The sequence below is a fragment of the Uloborus diversus genome, chromosome 1 (assembly GCF_026930045.1).
Source record: "Uloborus diversus isolate 005 chromosome 1, Udiv.v.3.1, whole genome shotgun sequence".
Classification (NCBI taxonomy): Eukaryota; Metazoa; Arthropoda; class Arachnida; order Araneae; family Uloboridae; genus Uloborus; species Uloborus diversus.
Window position 1 is genome coordinate 199,810,032 of NC_072731.1, and position 7,224 is coordinate 199,817,255.

The following is a 7,224-nucleotide window of genomic DNA, read 5'->3' on the forward strand; positions in this document are numbered from 1 at the left end:
GTGTGGCAACGATCCATTCATTTCTCCGTCTGTGGTTATTTAAAGAATTTCTATTATTTACTACAATTACTGCCATCCGGCGTTAATCACGAGTTTTCTTAATTTATAGAATTACAACCATGTAATCGTATGTATTACCGCAATAGTGAATAAATCCGGTCTGTATTATAACGTGAAGTCTTTTATGGTTGTGGAGCTCGATTTTCTGTCATTCGCAGATACCTTTACACGTCGGTCAATGCAGGAACGATCCTGGGTCCATGGCTACCATATTGGCGGCTTCATCTATTTCAAGGCGAGTTCTTATCTACATGACGAACATGATGCCAAAAAAAAAGTGCGATACCATAAGCAATACAGTTGCAGTTTATTTTTCCTTTTTGGAAACACTTCCTGAAGGAGTATGTTCTTTCCGATTTTAAGTGTACTTGTTTTCATGTATTTGATATTTTCAAGAGTGGTAAACATCATTAAATGCAAATTAGTTTAAGAAAATAAAATGGTTTGTTCTGTATTCTAAAGTCATATATTTTGAATTATAATAAAACAAACTAAATGACGTTACAGTTTTTCCGCATTTTTTATGAAATTCCATTTGTACCAAAAAAAATCTTTCCTAAATCAGAGATGCTCCTCTTCCCCCTCAAGAACAATGATGTCCCCTCCCCTCAAATGCATCCCCAAAATGAGATCCCCTAAAAACGACAAAGACAACTTTTTAGTCAACCCTCCTCTCCTTAAAAATTTCAATCATGCTGTCTGCTCTGAAGTCCCACTTGTTGCACTTTATTTATCTATTATTTATTTAGAAGCTAGACAGCTTCACATAGATAGAGGAATGAAAACTAGAACATCGACTGTTATTTAAAATTTCCAAAAACGAAACTTTTACCGACCTTCAATAATTTTAAGAGGAGGAGTTACGGCAACGCTCTACTTGAAATTTTTTCGAAATTGAAGCATTAAAAACGAGATTTCTGACGTGCGTTACTGATGATGACGAAGGGGGAGGGGGGGGGGGGAATTTGAAATTTTTCGATTCTGTATATTCGAAAACGGAGTTATAAACGATCTGAGCTACGGAGGCCCCCTCGTTGTACTAACTACCTTAATTTTGATAACATATTAATTGACCCCCTTGAGTGCGAACCGTACCACAGAAATTTTAAGGGGTATCCTGGGTGCTGCTCCCGATTGGGGGGTAGGGACAACTACGAAACACATAGACGCAGACGGGTACCCACCTTGAGGAGGTCATGGCGCACTGCACCATCGAAATTGTTAGGGGGGGGGGGTATTTCGAGTGGTATTTTCCCTGTTATGGGGTCTTATTTTGGAGGGGGTGCACCCTTGCTCTTAAGGGGAGGGGGGAACCCCTAGATGCAGTAATTTTGCAAACTTTTTCTGCAAAATAATAGTTGTAACATTTTTCATTAGAAATGGTTCATTAAAAATTTTAATATTTTCTCTCTTTTCTTTTTTTGTAACATAGATACAGCATACGCAACTTTCAAGAGAAACAATATTAACTTTTGTGTCAAAATAAACCGTATATCGCCTTTCCAACCCCATGCCGTTATGCATAAGCTTTGGAAAAAGCAGCAATAAATAGTTGGGTATTGTGGCAATAAATATTGAGAGTTCAGAGATTGGAAAATAAAATGATATGTATGACTTATTAAGAACGTGAGTAAATAGCAAAAGTAGTACTTCCTTGCAAATGAAGAAATTCACAGGACATCAGTGGACGCCCAAAAACAGAAGCACAACCTTAGATATTGGGCTTTGGGAGGGGGGGGGGGAGCACCTTCATTGGGAGTCTCAAGCAATTCTCACTAATCCTTGAGTGCTTATGAAAACACGAAGATTGCTAATAAGCCACAAGTAAGTCCGTCGTCATTTAGGGGGTTCGGGGCATGGGCGCGCATAAGCAAAATTTTAAGGGGGGAGGGGGGTCATATATTTTTTCCATGGTTTAGTAAGATACTTTCCGCATAGAAACCGATTTCAGTACAGATTAGAGTTATTAAAATTTGACATTTTTAATAATTTATTCATTAATGGCTGGGGAAATGTTTTTACTTTCTTGCTAGAAAAAAAGTACTAAAAGCAAGGAAGTTCTAATTTTCAAGGTGGGGCTTGAGTCCCCACTTGCCCCCCCCCCCCCTCCATGTGGAAGAAAGAGAGGAAGGTCGAAAGTCCCCCTTGCTTTGGAAAAATAATGCTTTTTATTAGTTATAAGTGGATAGCGGGCGTGTTTTTCGTTATTTTCCCAAAGTCAATTCCCATTGAGTGCACCCCCCCCCCTCCCTCCATGTCAAATTTCGAAATGAAGGACCGCAGAAAAATATTTCTGATTGTGCTGCCCCCTAATAGAGAATATGTTAGAATTTTTCCCCCCTTCCACTTCAAAGAAAACGCAAACCTACCTGGACTTAAGGCTACCCACCGATTTGTTATGTTAAACTATTATTTATTAATTTATTGCAGCGAAAAGGCAAGGAGCAAGTTACTACTTCATTAAGTTATTTACTTAGCCCAATTTATATAATATCTGCCATTCTGCATATAAGTATACAAAGGGCAAATGTATGTTCAAACTGACAAACTAAAAAAATTCCTATCCTCTCCTACTCCATGATTAACAGACATTAAATTAACGTGACTAGGGGTGCACCCCCCCCCCCCTCCCCGTTTAAAAATTCCATACTCTTGATTTTCTCCTGCAATAGAAACTGAGTATTTTCCGCATCGTTCCCTTGGTTTTTTTTTTTTTTTTTTTAAATGACGAGCCTGTCAGGTGCTTGAACAATCAAAACAGCCTTCATTAAAAAAATAAAAATTCAAAACTATGACTTTTTAGTAATTAAAAAAAAAAACGTTTAATACAGAAAAATGTTCATATAGCAAACGGATTAAGGAGAAAAAAAAAACGATAACAATTGTTTCAAATAGAAAAGAATTTTCCAAGTAATGTGTTTCATATGATACATGATAGAATTCTGAATAGATTAAAATTTGACAAACTCTTAATAAAACTCTATGTGAAACATAAAGTTAAATATTATTCTTAATAAAACTATTTAATATATAAAGCTGAATAATTTTCTTGTAAATATACAGGCGTCTCTCGTATTCGTTCCGTGTAGTATCGAAATCGTGTTATACGAGATTTTTTTAAACTTATTAACGTATTTTTTACACTAATTAATCATGTACATAGTAAAAATCATGTCAATATGTATCGTGTTGTATCGAAACCGTGTTATACGAGACTTAGAAATAATGTAAATCAAAGCATGTCTATCGTGTTATATCCAAACCAAGTTTCATGAAAAACAAAGTAAAACCTCATTAGTTATCAAACATTAACAGAATGTATTAAACAAAAAAGAAATGTCTTCTTTATTAAAGATAACTTTCGTGTTATATCAAAACCATGAAGTATTAAATTGAAGTTTCGTACTGTGTAATATCGAAACCGTGTTGTGCAAGTACCGTGTTATTCGAGGGACGAATGTACTACCGTAAATTTGTTAAAATCGAACGTCAATTACATTGATTGTATTATAAAATAAAACCTGCTAAGTGTGAAGCATATGCAAAATATAATGCTGTGGTTTTAGTTTAATTTAGAAGCAAAATTACCCATTTATAACTGTAATGTGTGTTGTTTAAATGCTAACACTAAAAAACACAATTACAGCATATAACCAAATCCAGAATAAAACATTCATAAAAATTAGATGGTATGATAAATTGAGGAATGTCTCCACATGCTTTTCAGCACTTATCCAGCATGGTGCGAATATTTTTAATGCTCTTGCTCAAATGTTCTTGACATTGAAATATGAATATAGCTTAAAATTACTCCATCTGTTAATTTGAAAGGATGATCTTTTTAAAATCCCCACGGAAAATACATGCCTAATGACTATCATGCTAAACTTGTTACCAAACTACTATCTTATTTTTACCATTAACTACTAATATAGTGCTTTTGTAGAAAACAATAAATTAAAGTACAAGAAAAATATATTTGACCCAAAGAAAGACAATCATTTTCTCTTTTAACTATAGCTTTGAAATTTAATATTTAAATACATAATTGAAAAAAACAATATATGTCATTGCTTTGACGGGATTTTTGAAACATATCAATAACATAAAGCATATATACCACTACTATTATACACTTAAGTTTTGCTGATACCTTTTACTTAAAATGCAATGTTGATTTAATGCTCATTTTCTTTTGATTCTCCTCACTAGAATACTTTGCTTAATTTCTACTTTCCTCATACCCCTAATTTCTTACACCATAAAATTACAGATAGTGATCTCTAAGTTTTAATGCCAGCATGCCAAAGAAGTTTTGTAAATGTTTTTCTTTTGACATTTATGAAACTTTTGCACCAGGAAAAACTTTAGAGTACTGAGCTAACTACAGGAATAACTTAGAGAAGCATATTCATTCTTGGTATGATAACAGCAAGAATTTGTTTTAAAATAGAATACACAGATTTTTTTTTAAGCCGGCTGTGTTACAATTCTAAGCAAAATAATTGTACCAGAAATAAAATATATCTGTGACCAAGTAAAAATGTTCAAACCAAACTTTTTATCTCGAGGAAAATTAGCCTAAAAAATGTTAGCATTTATAATGAGGTTTTTAGTTATAAATTAAGTGACAACATCCCTTTATATTAATTCTGTAAATGCTTTTTATTACATCAGACACAAGAATCATATATTTAGACTACACTATATGACTGATGTTGAATGCACTTGAATTTTAACAAGTCGGTTTTAAAGCATTATTGCCAGCAAAATTAGTACTTCACAGCAGACTTCAATAAAGTAACTGTTGTGCAAGTTCTAAATTCAACTAGTGTGCTTTAAGTTTTTATAACCTCATCCATCTTCTCATTATTCAGGATCAAACAATTGACATCTTAGTAAACTAACATGGAACCCTTCTGAAAAATAGATACACTAATAAACAAAAAATGTATTCATAATTCACAAAACAAATTGAACATTCAACTTTGGGCCACATTGAAATAACTATTTTTAAACTTATATTCACAGGAAGTTTGGGCATCAGATGAACTTAAAACTGATTTCTGGCTGCAAAGAATAGACCCACCATTTCAAAGATTCTATTGGTTCTTACTCATTGAAAGGTCCAGTTAAAGCATTATTACCAGCAAAATTAGGACTTTGCAGCAGACTTTAACAAAGTAACTGTCATGCAAGGTCTAAATTCAACTAGTGTCATGCTTTAAGTTTCCATGAAATCATTCATCTTCTCGCTATTCAGGATCAAACAACTGCCATCTTGGTAAACTAACATGGAAGAACCCTTCTGAAAAATATACAATAAGCAAAAAATGTATTCATAGTTCACAATACAAATTGAACATTCAACTTTGGGCACATTGAAATAATTATTTTTATACTTATCCCACAGGAAGTTTGTGCATCAGATGAACTTAATACTGATTTCTGACTGCAAAGCATAGACCCACCATTTCCAAGATTCTAATGGTTGTTCTTGTTCATTGAAAGGTCCAGTTAAAGCATTATTACCAGCAAAATTAAGACTTTGCAGCAGACTTTAATAAAGTAACTGTCATGCAAAGTCTAAATTCAACTAGTGTCGTGCTTAAGTTTCCATGAAATCATCCATCTTCTCACTATTCAGGATCAAATAATTGCCATCTTGGTAAACTAACATGGAGGAATCATGCTGGAAAATAAACAATAAGCAAAAAATGTATTCATAGTTCACAATACAAATTGAACATTCAACTTTGGGCACATTGATATAATTATTTTTATACTTATCCCACAGGAAGTTTGCATCAGATGAACTTAATACTGATTTCTGACTGCAAAGCATAGACCCACCATTTCAGATTCTAATGGTTGTTCTTGTTCATTGAAAGGTCCAGTTAAAGGATTATTACCAGCAAAATTAAGGCTTTGCAGCAGACTTTAATAAAGTAACTGTCATGCAAAGTCTAAATTCAACTAGTGTCATGCTTAAGTTTCCATGAAATCATCCATCTTTTTTTTATTCAGGATCAAACAATTGCCATCTTGGTAAACTAACATGGAGGAACCCTTCTGAAAAATATACAATAAGCAAAAAATGTATTCCTAGTTCACAATACAAATTGAACATTCAACTTTGGGCACATTGAAATAATTATTTTTATACTTATCCCACAGGAAGTTTGTGCATCAGATGAACTTAATACTGATTTCTGACTGCAAAGCATAGACCCACCATTTCAAAGATTCTAATGGTTGTTCTTGTTCATTGAAAGGTCCAGTTAAAGCATTATTACCAGCAAAATTAAGACTTTGCAGCAGACTTTAATAAAGTAACTGTCATGCAAAGTCTAAATTCAACTAGTGTCTTGCTTAAGTTTCCATGAAATCATCCATCTTCTCACTATTCAGGATCAAATAATTGCCATCTTGGTAAACTAACATGGAGGAACCATGCTGAAAAATAAACAATAAGCGAAAAATGTATTCATAATACAAATAGAACATTAAACTTTGGGCACACTGAAATAAAGCATTTTTATACACCTGTCCGCAGGAATTTTGTGCATCAGATGAACATGGAACTGATGACTGACCAGTGAAAAACCCACAATCTCAAAGATTTCAATCATTGCTCTAACAATGACTGTTCACTGAAAGATGAACTTATACTTCAGGTTCTATTGACAAATGTACCAGGTGCCCTACTAATTTAATAGAATAGTGTTTCATGCTTAAATAATTTAGCTCTTAGCAAACTACAAAAATCTTTGTTGCTAGACAAAGTTAAAGTTCAGTAGAGATTAAAAATCTGGCATAATTTTAAGTAATGAATTAAACAGCTAAATAGTTTCAATTATGTAAGGATTAGGAAATAAGTATTTTACTCATGATAAACACCTATTTGTTACACATCTATAATTTTGGATAAGAATAAAACCTAAAATGCATGAATTTTGACAGTAAATTAAATAGCATACTGATTTCTGACACTAAGAATATGAAAATTAATAAATGTTCATTTTTGGCACACCCGGGAAGGCTAATAGGGAGAATATTCAACAAGAAGAAAAGATATGATGGTTGAAGGGAAGGGGACTTAGGAAGAACCTTTAAAGAGTTAACTTTTGAAAAAAATATTTTGCCAGTTGCCGGGAAATTGAA